Here is an 18,730-nt window from a genome sequence, read left to right as displayed (position 1 = left end):
CGAACCTAATCCTGATCTTCAGGAGCTACACACACTATTTATTTCAGTTACTTATATAGCGCCAACATATTACGCAGCGCTGTACAGAGGTCCTCTTTTACTGTCCCCATTGGGGCTCACAATCTAAATTCCCCATTGGTATGTTTTTGTGTGGGAGGAAACCGGAGTACCCGGAGGAAACCCACCAAACACAGGGAGAACATACAAACTCCATGCAGATGTTGGCCTTGGTTGGATTTGAACTCAGGCCCCCAGCGCTGCAAAGCACCACCATGCTGCCCATACACTAGTATGTACACTATATATATATAGCGCGATAAATAGATCATAGAAAGATAGATAGATAGATAGATAGATAGATAGATAGATAGATAGATAGATAGATAGATATGAGATAGATAGATAGATAGATAGATAGATAGATAGATAGATAGATAGATAGATAGATATGAGATAGATAGATAGATAGATAGATAGATAGATAGATAGATAGATAGATAGATATGAGATAGATAGATAGATAGATAGATAGATAGATAGATAGATAGATAGATAGATAGATAGATAGATAGATAGATAGATAGATAGATAGATAGATAGATATGAGATAGATATGAGATAGATATGAGATAGATAGATAGATAGATAGATAGATAGATAGATAGATAGATAGATAGATAGATAGATAGATAGATAGATAGATAGATAGATAGATAGATAGATAGATATGAGATAGATAGATAGATAGATAGATAGATAGATAGATAGATAGATAGATAGATAGATAGATAGATAGATATGAGATAGATAGATAGATAGATAGATAGATAGATATGAGATAGATAGATAGATAGATAGATAGATAGATAGATAGATAGATAGATAGATAGATATGAGATAGATAGATAGATAGATAGATAGATAGATAGATAGATAGATAGATAGATAGATAGATAGATAGATAGATATGAGATAGATAGATAGATAGATAGATAGATACATAGATAGATATGAGATAGATAGATATGAGATAGATAGATAGATAGATAGATAGATAGATAGATAGATAGATAGATAGATAGATAGATAGATAGATAGATAGATATGAGATAGATAGATAGATAGATAGATAGATAGATAGATAGATAGATAGATAGATAGATAGATAGATAGATAGATAGATAGATAGATAGATAGATATGAGATAGATAGATAGATAGATAGATAGATAGATAGATAGATACATAGATAGATATGAGATAGATAGATAGATAGATAGATAGATAGATAGATAGATAGATAGATAGATAGATAGATAGATAGATAGATAGATAGATATGAGATAGATAGATAGATTTTTTTCTGCGCAGAATACAAATACTTGTGACTTGGAGGAGGGGGGTGCAGTTTATCGCCATCATAAATTAAATGCAGTGACACCACACACTGTTACCATGACAACAGTCCTGAAATAGCTTATGGAGGATGCTGTATACGGTGCATGGAACATACAAGTGTATAGAGACGGACGTATTAAGGCTGGACGTCATTTTCTCTATTCTCTATTACAGCCGCACGCCTGTTCACAGACACCTCACTATGAAATCACAAGAGAATAGTCTTTTTTACAGAAGACGACTGATCGAAGAATATTTATTTTCATCCTGAAAGCAGCAGTTTGCAAAATGTCTGCTAACCCGAAGCCTTACAGAGGGAGCATTGTATTTATGAATGGCATTAAGAAAGAAAAATCTATAAAGAACAACGTTAGTTTAGCAAAACCAATCACTGGGTCTTTTTATCCCCTCTGCTCGATCTGTGCACAATGGCACGCACTGTACTCCACACACAGTTAAAGCCCATATGAATTTTTACATGAATAGAAGGGGTGGATTGTCTTTTTTAAATGGCGCCTTGATATAGCGAATAAACATCAATTACTTTGTTGTAATTAATCATTCAACGGAAATATAATTGCACCCTAGGAGTGCCGGTTTATAACTACTACACTCATCAGCTATCAAAAGAAATGTATTATAATTTCACCCTAAACAAAGGGTGCTCACGGTCAACATGTTGTGTCAGGCAAAGTGTTTCTAGAACTACAAAAAAGGGTATGCTTTTTATTTCTCAAGAAACGGCGCCATTCTTGCCAGTGGGTTATGTATGATATTGCACCTTAGTCCCATTCAGGTGAATAGGGCTGAACTGCAATACCAGGCACAACCTCTGGACACAAGTGGCGCTGTTTCTGGAAAAACACAGCTGACACCTTTTTTGTAATCTTGGAAACAAACCCCTTTAAGGCCAGAGTCACACAACGCAGTGGCGGCGTAGTTTTCAAATATTTTTGGTTTAAAGGAAAATTGTAAAATGTATTCCATAGAGAGGAAAAGTAGTTTGAAGCTTTCCTGTATAATTGCTTGCGCCAAAGTGGTGCCATAGCACAGGTTGCACCCAGTTTGTATGTTATAATGTAAGAGAGAAATTGTGTAAATGATGCAACGTATCAAGACGCCTTAGAGTAATGCAATATAGCATACAAAATGGTTAAATAATACAATATATTAGAGAAGCATGGGGAGAATACAAATTGTACATGGTTTGGAAAGAACATAATGTATACAATGTGTTACAGAAGGTTTAGAAAAGATACAATGTATTATAGAAGGTGTAGAAAAGATACAATGTATTATAAAGAGAGTAGAAAAGATACAATGTATTATAAAGAGAGTAGAAAAGATACAATGTATTATAAAGAGAGTAGAAAAGATACAATGTATTATAAAGAGAGTAGAAAAGATACAATGTATTATAAAGAGAGTAGAAAAGATACAATGTATTATAGAGAGTGTAGAAAAGATACAATGTATTATAGAAGGTGTAGAAAAGATACAATGTATTATAAAGAGAGTAGAAAAGATACAATGTATTATAAAGAGAGTAGAAAAGATACAATGTATTATAGTGTGTAGAAAAGATACAATGTATTTTAGAGAGTAGAAAAGATACAATGTATTATAGAGAGTGTAGAAAAGATACAATGTATTATAGAGTGTAGCAAAGATACAATGTATTATAGAGAGTGTAGAAAAGATACAATGTATTATAGAGAGTAGAAAAGATACAATGTTTTATAGAGAGTGTAGAAAAGATACAATGTATTATAGAGAGTAGAAAATATACAATGTATTATAGAGTGTAGAAAAGATACAATGTATTATAGAGAGTGTAGAAAAGATACAATGTATTATAGAGTGTAGAAAAGATACAATTTATTATAGAGAGTGAAGAAAAGATACAATGTATTATAGAGAGTGTAGAAAAGATACAATGTATTATAGAGAGTGTAGAAAAGATACAATGTATTATAGAGAGTGTAGAAAAGATACAATGTATCATAGAAGGTGTAGAAAAGATACAATGTATTATAGAGAGTGTAGAAAAGATACAATGTATTATAGAGTGTAGAAAAGATACAATGTATTAGAGAGTAGATACAATGTATTATAGAGAGTGTAGAAAAGATACAATGTATTATAGAGTGTAGAAAAGATACAATGTATTAGAGAGTAGAAAAGATACAATGTATTATAGAGAGTAGAAAAGATACAATGCATTATAGAGTAGAAAAGATACAATGTATTATAGAGAGTGTAGAAAAGATACAATGTATTATAGAGTGTAGAAAAGATACAATGTATTATAGAGAGTGTAGAAAAGATACAATGTATTATAGAGAGTGTAGAAAACATACAATGTATTATAGAGAGTGTAGAAAAGATACAATGTATTATAGAGTGTAGAAAAGATACAATGTATTATAGAGAGTGTAGAAAAGATACAATGCATTATAGAGAGTAGAAAAGATACAATGTATTATAGAGAGTAGAAAAGATACAATGTATTATAGAGTGTAGAAAAGATACAATGTATTATAGAGAGTAGAAAAGATACAATGTATTATAGAGAGTAGAAAATATACAATGTATTATAGAGAGTGTAGAAAAGATACAATGTATTATAGAGTGTAGAAAAGATACAATGTATTATAGAGAGTGTAGAAAAGATACAATGTATTATAGAGAGTGTAGAAAAGATACAATGTATTATAGAGAGTGTAGAAAAGATACAATGTATTATAGAGATTGTAGAAAAGATTCAATGTATTATAGAGAGTGTAGAAAAGGTACAATGTATTATAGAGAGTGTAGAAAAGATACAATGTATTATAGAGAGTGTAGAAAAGATACAATGTATTATAGAGTGTAGAAAAGATACAATGTATTATAGAGAGTGTAGAAAAGATACAATGTATTATAGAATGTGTAGAAAAGATACAAGGTATTATAGAGAGTGTAGAAAAGATACAAGGTATTATAGAGAGTGTAGAAAAGATACAATGTATTATAGAGAGTGTAGAAAAGATACAAGGTATTATAGAGTGTAGAAAAGATACAATGTATTATAGAAGGTGTGGGAAAATATACATTATATCACATGAAATGTCTATATGATACAATATATCACACACAGTGGTCAACTGTATCATAAAATGTATTCAAAAGATACAACATATCATCGATTGTATTAAAATGATAAAAAGTATCATAAAAAAGGTGTAAAAGGATACAACGTCTCATGCAAAGTGTTAACAATGATCAGCCATCAGAATCCTATATACATTGTATGGAGATTTTACCTTTCAGTCTTGCAGGCTGTATAGATGATATCCAGTCCCTGTGTGTAGCTCTGTAGGAAGCAGAAGAGAAGCTGTGTGAAAGGGAGCAGAAGCCCAGATACAGAGAAATCTCCACCCATCGTTTTACTCAGTCGTCAGGAAATTAATGATCACCAACTTCCTCTACGCTGCAAAAGGGGCTACTTGCCTCTCACATCTGCCGGCCTCGCTTGTTGCATGCTAGCTCTGCAATGGCTTCTTGCTTCCTGCAGCTTGCCCTGGAACGTACAGATGTAGCCAGCATCAATCTGTCATTTCACACTGGGCAATGGGATTTTTTTGCATTGTGCCTCAATAAGTGATCTGTGTTTTACATAGGACTGCCGGCGAGCTAAAACTGGCCATAGACAATTCTAACAACAGTTGTTGATCAGCTTACAACATATAACCTTTTACTCTGTATATTTTCATACTGCAGACATAGGGAACGTAGCACCCAAAGAAGAATATACAAAAAAAATACGCAAAAAAAATGGAAAATATTTTATTAAATACAATATACAATGACTTCGGAGGTGAAGCCAGTCTGTAGGGCGAAACGCGCGTCGAGGCGTTTGTTTTTTCTGCCAGTACCAGATGTTGCCTGTTCTACCCCCCACCATGTCTCAGGGTATGTGTTACATTTTTGCTATGCTGTATTTTTGGATCACATCACTTGTATTTCTTTATTTGGATAATAATTATATTTTTTCATGCTACCCATTGAGTTTGATATTATATTTGCTATACCCTTAGACAGCACTACCATATATATATTCTCATATGTGGACACATTATTATTGCTATTGCCCACGGAGTATGTTCTGATCGTCGTGGGTTATCGGAGTGGTTCTTGGCTACTGATGGCTGGTTGTTTCTGTAGGCCACTAGGTCTTTGACATCTGACCTTACTGCTTCACACTCCTCGTATGGTCCATCCTTTTACTCTATATTAGGTCATTGTATTTAATAAAATATTTTCTATTTTTTGTATATTATTCTTTGGGTGCTGTGTTCCCTCATCGTTTGTGTTTAGGTTGTTTACTTGTATTTTAGGGACCCCTTCTTTACGCCTTTGGTTTCGTTAGAGGTTTTTTATAGGTTGTTCGTTTGTTTTCATACTGTACCCATACAAGCTATTAGCATGGGTATACGTATAATGGAGGTAGCTCAGGTGGCTCCTATGGGGCCCAAAGAGATGGGGACCCAGAAGAAGTTTAGCTTTACGGGTACAAAGGTAGCAATCACACCCAGGCCCTGGTACCTGAGGGGCCCAAAGACCCCTCTGACACAATACTATATGACACAAGTTGACACCAATACTATAAATGGCACATGGTAGGTGTGGGGCCCTGTTGCTGTTTTTGTATTTGGGCCCCGCTTAGGCTGGACATATCCTCCTGTGGGTGATGGGAACTTGGTCTGGGTCCCCACCCTGCCAATAGTTGGCAAACAAGGGAGGAGGAGAGTGGAAAGTAAACGGACATCTGGCCCCAATGGGCTGTATGTAAAAAGAGCAGCCCCTGTCATTTTTCCCATTGGGCCTCCTCTTGTCCATGTACACCACTCCATTGAGCTCCATGTAGAAGTGTGTGTCGTGTCTAGGTGAACGGTGCTGACAAAAGATGAATAAAATTGTGTTGTTCTGGATTTTTCGCAAACTTGGCAGCCAATTTCGAATTGCATCAAAGTTTAAAACGTAGAACTGCGATTAAATCAATGTTTTTTCGGCTTCTTTTTTGGTGGCTGCCACCTAAAAACCCTTTGTTCCTCTACGGAGAGCCCCAATAACACCGAGCGCACTTGTGTGGATATACAGACAAACGGCAGACAATTACCGATGTTTCCTGCCTGCTAAAAAAAAATAGTTTTTTCGTGTCCCCCAGAGAGAACCCCAGCACCCCTGCGCACCTGGTGGAGATTATAGTTCTCGCAGGACAATGACACACAGAGGTTTTCTTTAGCACAGCCTCCAGACTGCAAATGGCGCCAGAAATTATTTCCAGCGTTTTATATATTGCTCCAGCGTCACGTATCTTATGATTGATCATGCATGGAAAGAAAACTCCTGATTGGCTGGTTCAGTTTTCGCCAGACCTCGCTAATGTCCCCATTTCGCCATATGTCTAGTGCGGACTAAAATATAGAACAGCTGTGCCAAAGTTATAAAAAAAAAATGGCACATTATGACTTGTTTAGTCACGCTCGTTTTATCAGATTCAGATTACAAATTGCGCATGTCTTTAATAAATATAGGGCAGGCAATTTTTTCAACACACCTTATGCTGCTTTTCTGAAATAGTTCACACGTAGCTGAAGTGCTGCAGCCAATCAATTCTGTTGCGGCTTATGTGAGAATTTGTTACAATGAAATCCACAAGCAATCAAGTGTTGCGGATTCTGCGGCTTCTAAATTACTGGAAATTTGTTTTTGTTTTTTACTTTTCTTCAGCTTCTAAGTAAAATCTGCAGGAGACGGCAAATCTGCAACAAAATTCACACGATTCTTGGTGGATTTACTGCGGAAATAATCCCCTGCAAATCCGACAGCTATGGATTTAGCCTCAAAAGGGTTGTCCAGGATTAGAAAGTCTGATTTCTTCCAAAGACAGAACCACAACTGTCCACAGGTTGTATGTGGTATCCCATACACTTCAATGGAGCTGCAATACCAGACACCACCTATGCACAGGTGTGGTGCTGTTTTTGGAAGAAAGCCGTCATGTTTTTCTAATCCTGGACAACCTCTTTAAGGGTATGTTCATACGGCAACGTCCGTAACGGCTGAAATTACGGGGATGTTTTCAGGTGGAAACATCCCCGTAATTTCAGCCGTAACGGCATGTGCAGGCGCTTGAACGCCGCGTCCATTACGGACGTAATTGGCGCTGCTTTTCATTGGAGTCAATGAATAACGGCTCCAATTACGCCCCAAGAAGTGACAGGTCACTTCTTTGACACGGGCGTCTATTTACGCGCCGTCATTTGACAGCGGCGCGTAAATATACGCCTCGTGTGAACAGACAAACGTCAGCCCATTGCTTTCAATGGGCAGATGTTTGTCAACGCTATTGAGGCACATTTTTCGTACGTAATTCGGGGGAAAAACGCCCGAATTACGTCCGTAATTAGTGTGTGTGAACATACCCTAATGCTCATTCATTCCGTTTTTTCCACATTGAAAAAGCTCTGATAATACTTTTATTCGCATTTCCGTTTCTTTATATGCGCTTTTTTTTTTAAGAACTTGCCGATTTTTTCAGTACACAGCATGCTCCAACGGATCCCTACAAATGCCATTTTTAACCCATAGAAGTCAATGGGTTGAATTAAAAAAAAACAAAAAACGCCTGATTCATATTTGCACCGTTCACACATGCACATATATTCGGTTTCTTTACCATCTGTATTTCTCCAACATTACACAACCAGCTAAAAAAAACGGATAATGGTTGTTCACATCTGCGTTGGAGGGGTCTCCGTCACAGATTCCGTTGTTTTTGCTGGCCACAATAGCTCTTATGTCCAGTAAAATAATGGAAATCATGACGGAGACCCGACAGAACCCATTCAAGTCAATGGTTCTATCGGGCGCTGTTGTTTCCTATCCTTAATGCAACAGATCCCGAGCTTCTGGTATCCTTGCGGTTCTGCTTCTATGACCGAGCAGAAAAACGGAGCCTATTACGCAGGTGTAAACGAAAACTCAGAACACAATACGGAACAAATTGGGAAAAACGGTCTTTATTGCGCATCCGTATTTTCATACGCACGTGCGAAACGAGCCCTTAGGGTGCATGAACGATGCCACGTGATGAAGTGCCAAGATTTATTGATGAGGTCTATTATATCAGTGCTGAGGATTCGGGACTGTGGGCAGAAGCTTCTGTCTTCTTACCTCCTCAGGGACGTCCTGCAATGGCAGACATTCTCATTTTCTTTCCTGATATTCCTCCCCCCCCCCCTCCAAGTGCCATCTGCTGTGTGCAATGGGTGTTCCCGATTTGGACACATGAATGATTAAGACGCACACAACCCCCATCATCTGCTTGGAAATGGGATTTCTTTTTCTTTCTTCAGTCCCCAGATTAGAGATCTGCGTTCAGTGATTAAACCCTCGCAGGACAATGAATCTCTGGCACCAGGCAGCTATTGTCCTGGCGGTGAACAAAGGCGATTATACGGTTTACGCTCTAGACTGAACGCCTTGGCTGACACATTTCGCATTCAGCCCTGGTTCGAATTAATCTGACCATAGACGCGGCGACAAAACGTAGCGATCCGATCGTGAATACCGTTATGTTTCTGCAGCTAAAAACGATCGTTCATTACTGATGAAACGCTGCAGTTGTAGCGAGACTATACACAATACAATATTTTGAGTCAATTTAGTAGTAACTTTAGGCTGGAATCGCACATGCAGTTTATTATTATTATTATTTTTTTGCCAGGAGTGTATTCAAAACGAAAGGGCAGGATGTATCTGGTGGATCCACTCCTGGCTCATGCTCAAAAAACTGCATGTATTATTCCAGCCTTTTAGGGTATATTCACACAGGGCCGTTTTGGTGCAGTTTTTTTTAAGCCATAACCAAGAGTGGATTTAAGAAATATGAAGTAGAATCTTTCCTATATACTTCCCTCCTTTTATGATGCACTCCTTCTGCACTAAAAATCTGCACCAAGACTGCAGTGTGTGTATAAGGGTCCATTCACATATTGCGGTTGAGGTGCAGTTGGAACCACATAGAACAAAAACGCAACCTACGTACCTGTTGGGTGACTGCAACATTCAGGGTATGTGCACAAGACCAATTTTCAGTAATGGAGGCGTTTTACGCCTCGAATTACGCCTGAAAAGACGGCTCCAATACGTTGGCAAACATCTGCCCATTGCTTGCAATGGGTCTTACGATGTTCTGTGCAGACGAGCTGTCATTTTACGCGTCGCTGTCAAAAGACGGCGCGTAAAATTACGCCCGCTTCAAAGAAGTGCAGGACACTTCTTGGGACGTAATTGGAGCCATTTTTCATTGACTCCAATGAAGAACAGCTCCAATTACGTCCGAAAAAGACGCAGCGAAAAACGCGTGCACTTGTAAAAACGTCTGAAATTCAGGAGCTGTTTTTGCCTGAAAACAGCTCTGTAATTTCAGACGTATTTTGCGTTTGCATGTGAACATACCCTAATGCGGATTAGTATTTTACCCCCCCTCCCCATTTTCTGCTCCCCTTCCCCCTTCCCCTCTCCCTGTTGTACTAAGAATTTGTCAAAACAAATGAAAACACTTTGAAAAAAACGCATCCAAAAAACCCAATTGCGTTTTTACTTCAATGTTGTGCATTTTTTCAATGCGGTACGTATAGACTTTATATTTTTTTTCAACTTGCTGAATTTGCTGCTAAAACCCAGCGCCAGCGCAGCAAGTTCCGCAAACAATGGTATTTGTTGCAGAATTTTACTTCCCAATTGAACTGAATGCAGGAATTCTGCAACAAGTCCGCATCTAATCCGCAGCATCAATTTACATGTCGCAGGTCAATTTATGGAGTTATTCTGTGCAGAAATTTCGGCAGCGTTTGGATGAGATTTGTTAAAATCTCATCCACTTTGTTGCTATTGTAATACACTGCAAATTTTCTGCCCACAAGTCAAGACGGAAAATCTGCAGCGAATACGCCACGTGTCCACATACCCATTGGGTGGATTGACACTCAGCATATTTTGTTGCAGAAATGTCAAAATTTTTTGCAGAAAATCAGTTCCATTCATCTGAATTGTGCTGGTAGAAATCCATGCACCTGCTGCAGAAACAACCTTATTCAGATGAAAATTCATAAATTTCTGCAACAAAATCTTCCGCATGTGACTGCAGACTTAGGTGGTATTATTTGCGTACCATATACCAGTATTAGTACTGTATTGCCCTGTTAATTGGAATCTATATAGCGGTATTATTTGGGCTCTGTTAGGTGGTATTATTTGAGTGCTGTATACTGGTATAAGTACTGTATGGCGGTATTATTTGAGTGCTGTACACTGTATGGTGCTGTTAATTTGGATCGATATGGCGGTATTATTTGGGCACTGCTAGGTAGTATTATTTGAGTACTGTATACCAATTTTAGCATTAGCTACAAGTAACATTTTTTTCTTTATGTGCAGTGGTATAGCTATAGGGGATACAATTGTTCTTTGGGGGCATAGGTGTAGATTTTGTACCAGAAGTATCCTATTTATGATCTATTCATACTTTACATTACCTATATGAGTGCTGTTTCCTAATTTCATCTGAGAACATTGACCAGTGGTCGTTGCTGTGTTGCTGTCATATGTGTTCGCATGAGATATAATTAGGATCTTGTTGTGTCCCAGTTTCCCAACAGCAGCATCACCCCCCCCCCCCACCCCCCAGGGCATTTTATAATGTGGAATCTTTATTTTCCTAGAATGTATATATGGATAACGTAAGGTTATCATCTTAAAATACTATACCTACTACATATAGGATATTTTATTGCTTGGCGACATCGGACGTACTATTACATTGGAGGTACACCATTACAATACGACGTGGCTCAGGAGCGGAGCCCGCACCAAACGCGTGGTGGTTGCCGGCTGTTTCAAACAGCTGACACTCACCTGCCACTGTTACCTCTGATCCCTGTCATTTAATTCCTCAGATGCCGCGGTCAAATAAAAATAACCAAAAGTAAAAAAAAATAATGAAGAAAAAAAAAAAAAGGCCTTTCCCCAAAAATTAAGTAATAAAATAAGTAAACATAATTGGTATCGCCGCATCCATAAAAGTCTGAACGATTAAAATATCACGTTATTTAACCCACCGGGGTGAACGCCGTAGGTAAATAATTTACAATGCTGGTGTCGCTGTTTCGCCGAGCTTCCCACATAAAATGAAATAAAAAAGGGACTAAAAAAAAAGCTACAGTTCGTCCCGCAAAACACAAGATCATACGTCGCTCCATCGACGGAAAAATTCAAAAAGTTATTGCTCTCAGAAGATGGCGACACAAAACTATTTTTATTTTTAGCAAATAGTTTTTCATTGTAAAAATGGTAAAACATTAAAAAAAAGATAGAAATTTGGCATCTCCGTAATCTTATTGACCCGCAGAATACATTCAACATGTCGTTTTTGCCGCAAGGTGAACACTAACAACAAAACCCAAAAAACAAAGGAGGAATCGCTGTTTTTTTTCTGATTCCACCTCACAAAGATACACGTCCATTGGTTGTGTATAATATTGCAGTTCAGCTCAATTGACGTGAATGGGGCCGTACTACAATACCACACACAACCCGTGGACAGGTGTGGCCCTGTTTTTGGAAAAAAAAGCAGCCATGTTTTTTTTTTTGTTCCTGGACAACCCCTTGAAAGGGAATGCACAGGATTAGTAAAACATGGCTGCTTTCTTTAAAAACAGTGCCACACCTGTCTGCAGGTTCTGTCTGGTATTGTAGCTCAGCTCCATGGAGTTGCAAGACCAGACACAACTCATGGACTGGTGTGGCGCTGTTTTTGTAAGATAGCAGCCATGTTTTTCTAATCATGTACAACCCCTTTAACACTACAACAAATGTAAAGTAAGTCAAACACGTCGAGGAAATCATTCTCACTGCCATGCCTGTTTTCGCAAAGATTGTAGAAATTTCCTAGAAGACAGCAAAACCAATATAAAATGGCTTCTCTCCTCAGTTGCCTGGTAACGGTGAGGCAGCTGCTTCCTGTGGGTTGCCATATTAAGTGCTGTTTGTGATTTCTACCTCAGGACAACACAAAAGAATCGGCTATGAAAGCGAAGCACTTTGCTGCCAGGAGACCAAGCGCATTCAAAGGACAAGATCGGAGAGACTTAAAGGGGTTTTCCACCGGTTTGGCGAGGGTTTGGCCACTCGGGCCTCCAATGATCTTGAGAATATGGGGCCTGAGTCCTGTTTTTGTCATTCTCATTCAAATCAATGGCCCTTTGCTTAAATATCAGATTTCCAGAATCAGAAATCTCTGAGCAGCGCTCCGAGCTCTATATAGAGCCCTTACTTTCAAGAGATAAGGGTGGTCCGACCCCTCCTAGACTTCCTCTTCTCACATATATCTATAACATATATTAATAAAGCTCAGTCAATGTATAATGAAACATTCTGCTATTCCCGAATATACTTTGTGTTTCAATTCCCTATCAATCTCAAGATCTCTGCTTGCTGTCAGACTGAAATAGTCTTCTTTAGATCCAGAGGATGTTCAATTGATACAGGAACGTGGCTTTTAGTACACCCCCCTTACCGATTTCACACTTTTCCTATACCACCGGTCTCCTTGAACTCCCTACCGTCTTTGTTAACAATCCTATACGATGATGTGTCCTCTAATTGCTGCCTGTCGCAGCTTTGCTAAATCAGGGTCATATCTTCCTATGGAGCTATTCACACAGCCGTATTTGTACATATGCATATTGTTAGGCGCACTCCATATTTTTATTATATTATATGGATAATCTGGCTGAATGGGTAACCCTTTTTTCCAGAAGGGTCTCCTCACACTTCACTCGAGTGTTGAAGAAGTCCGTGTGAAGGGTCCGTTGAAGAATAGAACATGTCCTATTTTGCTCCATTTTCACGGATCCCCCCCCCCCCCCCAGAGGCTCAAGTCTATGGGGATCCTTGAAAAACATCACGTTTATCACATCCGAGTTTTCCCACGCTGCTGTGAATCTAGCCTCCCGCTGTCCTGCTTTTTGGTCAGCAGCGATCACCTGTACTTTATAGGGGAATCTGGCAGCGAATGTTCAATTCCCCTGCGGCGGCGCCACCACAGGTGAAATTAATGTCCAGGTTTTTTTTTTTTGTATTATTTATTTGTAGAATAGAAAATCATACAATTTTTTAATATACATCTATTAATGGGCGGATTGGGTATTTCTGCGGCCCCAAACAGAGTTATGTATTGGGACCATAATGAAAGACACCTATATGTACACAGTGCCTTACACATTCCCCCCTGTACATAGTGGCACGTACACGGTACCCCCTGTAGATAATGCCGCGCACACACACAGTGCCTCCTGTAAATAGTGCCACACACAGTGCCCCTTGTAGACAGTGCCACACACACAGTGCCCCCTATAGAGTGACAAACAGACACACACACACACACACACACACACACACACACACACACACACACACACACACAGTGCCCCCTATAGAGTGACAAACAGACACACACACACACAGTGCTCTTTGTAGATAGTGCCATGCAGTGTCCCCTGTATATAGTGCCACATACACACAGTGCCCCCTGTAGATAGTGACACACACACACACACACACACACACACACACACACACACACACACACTGCCCCCTGTAGATAATGCCACACACACACACACACACACACACACACACACACACACACACACACACACACACACACACACACTGCCCCATGTAGATAGTGACACACAAAGTGCCCCCTGTGGATTGTACCACAAAGTTCTCCTTGCAGATAGTGCCAAATGTAGTGCCTCTTCTAGATAGTGCCACACAGTGTCCCTGTAGATAGTGTCCCTAAACAAATAATAAAAACTTATACTCACCTGCCCCCATTCCCACGATGAACGTTGCTGCACAGCAGGTCTCCTCAGCCACGTTAGGCCTGCAGCCTATGAGATGCCAAGAAGGGACCCTTGTGAAGCAGGGACGTCATCGCACAGTCCTGCGCAGGGATCCTGTCCCAGCATCTCACAGGCTGCAGGTCTAATGTGGCCTAGTGAATGGTATTCAATTGTATCTGTGTCCAGAGGAAGCAGATACAATAGTTTGTGTGTTGGTAAAAACCACCAATGCACGTACTAGAAATTGTATTCACATACACCGCACCTTTCTTATAACAGCGTCTCTTCACATCAGAATGGTATAGCCCACAGATTAGTCCTGTGTAATGTACCCATCAGCTAACTGAATAGGACTAAACATGGAGTCAGTCATGTGACCCCTCCTACATACACACATCATGTGACCCCTCCAACATACACACATCATGTGACCCCTCCTACATACACACATCATGTGACCCCTCCTACATACACACATCATGTGACCCCTCCTACATACACGCATCATGTGACCCCCTCCTACATACACGCATCATGTGACCCCCCCTCCTACATACACGCATAATGTGAACCCTCCTACATAAACGCATCATGTGACCCCTCCTACATACACGCATCATGTGACCCCCCCTCCTACATACACGCATCATGTGACCCCTCCTACATACACACATGTGACCCCTCCTACATACACGCATCATGTGACCCCTCCTACATACACGCATCATGTGACCCCTCCTACATACACGCATCATGTGACTCCTCCTACATACACGCATCATGTGACCCCTCCTACATACACGCATCATGTGACCACCTCCTACATACACGCATCATGTGACCACCTCCTACATACACGCATCATGTGACCACCTCCTACATACACGCATCATGTGACCACCTCCTACATACACGCATCATGTGACCACCTCCTACATACACGCATCATGTGACCCCTCCTACATACACGCATCATGTGACCCCTCCTACATACACGCATCATGTGACTCCTCCTACATGCACGCATCATGTGATTCCTCCTACATACTCACATCATGTGACTCCTCCTACATGCACGCATCATGTGACCCCTCCTACATACACGCATCATGTGACCCCTCCTACATACACGCATCATGTGACTCCTCCTAAATACTCGCATCATGTGACCCCTCCTACATACACGCATCATGTGACCCCTCCTACATACACGCATCATGTGACTCCTCCTACATACTTGCATCATGAGACCCCTCCTACATACACGCATCATGTGACCCCTCCTACATACACGCATCATGTGATCCCTCCTACATACACGCATCATGTGACCTCTCCTACATACACACATCATGTGACCCCTCCTACATACACGCCTCATGTGACTCCTCCTACATACACGCATCATGTGACCCCTCCTACATACAATACACGCATCATGTGACCCCTCCTACATACACGCATCATGTGACCCCTCCTACATACACGCATCATGTGACTCCTCCTACATACACGCATCATGTGACCCCTCCTACATACACGCATCATGTGACCCCTCCTACATACACGCATCATGTGACTCCTCCTACATACACGCATCATGTGACTCCTCCTACATACACGCATCATGTGACTCCTCCTACATACACGCATCATGTGACTCCTCCTACATGCATGCATCATGTGACCCCTCCTACATGCACGCATCATGTGACCCCTCCTACATACACGCATCATGTGACTCCTCCTACATACTCGCATCATGTGACCCCTCCTACATACACGCATCATGTGACCCCTCCTACATACTCGCATCATGTGACTCCTCCTACATGCACGCATCATGTGACCCCTCCTACATACACGCATCATGTGACTCCTCCTACATACTCGCATCATGTGACCCCTCCTACATACACGCATCATGTGACTCCTCCTACATACTTGCATCATGAGACCCCTCCTACATACACGCATCATGTGACCCCTCCTACATACACGCATCATGTGACTCCTCCTACATACACGCATCATGTGACCCCTCCTACATACACGCATCATGTGACCCCTCCTACATACACGCATCATGTGACTCCTCCTACATACTCGCATCATGTGACCCCTCCTACATACATGCATCATGTGACCCCTCCTACATACACGCATCATGTGACTCCTCCTACATACACGCATCATGAGACCCCTCCTACATACACGCATCATGTGACTCCTCCTACATACTCGCATCATGTGACCCCTCCTACATACACGCATCATTTGACCCCTCCTACATACACGCCTCATGTGACTCCTCCTACATACACGCATCATGTGACCCCTCCTACATACACGCATCATGTGACCCCTCCTACATACACGCATCATGTGACCCCTCCTACATACACGCATCATGTGACTCCTCCTACATACACGCATCATGTGACCCCTCCTACATACTTGCATCATGTGACCCCTCCTACATACACGCATCATGTGACCCTTCCTACATACACGCATCATGTGACTCCTCGTACATACACGCATCATGTGAGTCCTCCTACATACACGCATCATGTGACCCCTCGTACATACACGCATCATGTGACCCCTCCTACATACTCACATCATGTGACTCCTCCTACATGCACGCATCATGTGACCCCTCCTACATACACACATCATGTGACTCCTCCTACATACTCGCATCATGTGACCCCTCCTACATACATGCATCATGTGACCCCTCCTACATACACGCATCATGTGACTCCTACATACTTGCATCATGAGACCCCTCCTACACACGCATCATGTGACCCCTCCTACATACACGCATCATGTGACCCCTCCTACATACACGCATCATGTGACCCCTCCTACATACACGCATCATGTGACCCCTCCTACATACACGCATCATGTGACTCCTCCTACATACACGCATCATGTGACCCCTCCTACATACACGCATCATGTGACCCCTCCTACATACACGCATCATGTGACCCCTCCTACATACACACGTGACCCCCTCCTACATACACGCATCATGTGACCCCTCCTACATACACGCATCATGTGAACCCTCCTACATACACGCATCATGTGACCCCTCCTACATACACGCATCATGTGACCCCTCCTACATACACGCATCATGTGACCCCTCCTACATACGTGCATCATGTGACCCCTCCTACATACACGCATCATGTGACCACCTCCTACATACACGCATCATGTGACCCCTCCTACATACGTGCATCATGTGACCCCTCCTACATACGTGCATCATGTGACCACCTCCTACATACACGCATCATGTGACCCCTCCTACATACGTGCATCATGTGACCCCTCCTACATACACACATCATGTGACCCCTCCTACATACACACCTGACCCCTCCTACATACACGCATCATGTGACCCCTCCTACATACACGCATCATGTGACCCCTCCTACATACACGCATCATGTGACCCCTCCTACATACACGCATCATGTGACCCCTCCTACATACACGCATGTGACCCTCTAGTATTCCGTTAGTAATGGGGTTACATAGCATGACTGCCTGTCTCTAGATGATGTTGTCATGTTGTTAATAAAGTTATCTGTAAAAAAAACAACTCACACAGAGGAGACAGAAAAAGAAGGTAAGAGCTGCTCCTCACAGACATGATTTGCTCCTCAGTAAAATACTGTTCACCTGTAATGTACCTGGACAGTGTTACCTGACTGGCAGCGGTCACATGATGTGCAGGTGGGGGATCATATGATTGCCGCCATCTTTAGTCTATTCAGTTATGCTATGGATATATATATGGTGGCAGATGCCCGGGAGCTTGGAAACCTCTTGGCCTTTTGACTTTGCTTCCATCTAGTGGTAAATAAAAGGTACTGCAGGAGGTCCTCTACAGACTGGGGAAGGGTGAAGCAGGGGCATCATACACTATCATGATAGAATAGAAAAGGGCCGAACCCCAAACCGTTCCCACAACATTGGAAGCTACATTTGTCCACAACGTCTTCGTGTGCTGAAGAATTAAAAAGTGCAGCTAAACGTTTAACAAACTTCTGACGTGACATGTCAGAAGTTTTGATTGGTGGGGGTCCGAGCACGGAGACCCCCACCAATCCATAAAACTAAGCGGCAGAAGTGCTCATGTGAGCGCTCAGCCGTTTCGTTTCTGTTTAGCTTTTTCCAGAAAGCCAATGTATCGGAGTACGGGCTCATAGACTTTCTATCCGTACAACGATACATTTATTTCCGGATAAAGCCGAACAGAAGCAGCTGAGCGCTCACACAAGTGCTAAGTTGTGTTTGTTTTTTAGTCTGAAGCAATAAAAAAAACAAAGAAGAAAAAAA

The 18,730-nt window shown here is 41.2% G+C and overlaps 1 protein-coding gene across 2 annotated transcripts in view; it reads right to left on the bottom strand.

Moving 5' to 3' along the window:
• Nucleotides 1-18,114, bottom strand: part of GNG2 (G protein subunit gamma 2) — an 83,773-nt gene extending 65,659 nt beyond the window's left edge. The window contains exons 1-3 of one of the 2 annotated variants that reach the window (XM_075844114.1): nucleotides 18,096-18,111; nucleotides 4,890-4,959; nucleotides 4,703-4,752 (exon numbers count right to left, since the gene is read on the bottom strand). The gene's annotated coding sequence lies outside the window, so the exon portion shown is untranslated. Of the gene's footprint in view, nucleotides 1-4,702; nucleotides 4,753-4,889; nucleotides 4,960-18,095 lie in introns of both variants that reach the window. The other variant, XM_075844115.1, reaches the window with a different exon arrangement.
• Nucleotides 18,115-18,730: the final 616 nt, after the last annotated feature.

Source organism: Rhinoderma darwinii, chromosome 12 (genome assembly GCF_050947455.1).
Source record: "Rhinoderma darwinii isolate aRhiDar2 chromosome 12, aRhiDar2.hap1, whole genome shotgun sequence".
NCBI classification, from domain to species: Eukaryota; Metazoa; Chordata; class Amphibia; order Anura; family Rhinodermatidae; genus Rhinoderma; species Rhinoderma darwinii.
The sequence above is the reverse complement of the archived record's forward strand: the minus strand, read 5'-3'. Positions and strand labels throughout refer to the sequence as shown.